Consider the following 851-nt stretch of genomic DNA (forward strand, 5'->3'; position numbering starts at 1 on the left):
TTCTATGCAAATTCCATTATAATACTTTGCTTTGTCTAATCTGTTGAAGTCATACTGGCTTCATCATAAGATATGCATAGCAGCACGATATGATCAGAATCACAGAAATCCTGATGGCTTGAGACTTAGGCCATCACATCAGGGGCTGGTCAATGGGAGATGGGTATTGAATGGTGTAGGCAAAAGTAGGAAGAGATGGTGGTGGAGTAAGGAAGCATCGATGGGCTGTAACATTGAATCTATTGGTCATTGTCATAACTGGACAATTGTCTTTCATCAGTTCTTTTCTGTGGAATGCTTGTCTGTCAGATACTATTATATATATTTAAAGATTGAGACAGACTAGGAAGAAGGATTGGCCATCCACTTCCAAAAAGACAGGCCTTTGAAAACCCTATGTACAGTAGAGCACACTTAGACTATTGCTAGGGCTAGCAGACATGGCAATTGAGACTGAGATCTTAGAAATACAGAGAAGAAGGAACAGCTCTAAGCAGACACTAGTGATTGGAACATGGAACGTGAGAAGCACGAATGTAGGAAAATTGGACATTGTTAAGAAAGAAATGGAACACATAAATATTGACATACTAGGTATAGGCAAAATGAGATGGCTTGGCATGGGACATTTTGAATCAGATGATTATATGATTTACTATGCTGGGGATGAAAAGGGGAGAAAAAATGGGGTTGGTTTCATAATTAAAAAAGTCATTTCTAGATCCATCCTGAAATACAATGTGGTGAGCGATAGGATAATATCCATATGAATACAAGGAAGTCCAGTGAATACCACTATCATTCAAATATATGCACCAACAACTAGAGCCAAAGAGGAGGAAAAAGAAGAT

The sequence above is a fragment of the Elephantulus edwardii genome, unplaced genomic scaffold, assembly GCF_000299155.1.
Source record: "Elephantulus edwardii isolate Elephantulus edwardi_28Jun2011 unplaced genomic scaffold, EleEdw1.0 scaffold00356, whole genome shotgun sequence".
NCBI lineage: Eukaryota > Metazoa > Chordata > Mammalia > Macroscelidea > Macroscelididae > Elephantulus > Elephantulus edwardii.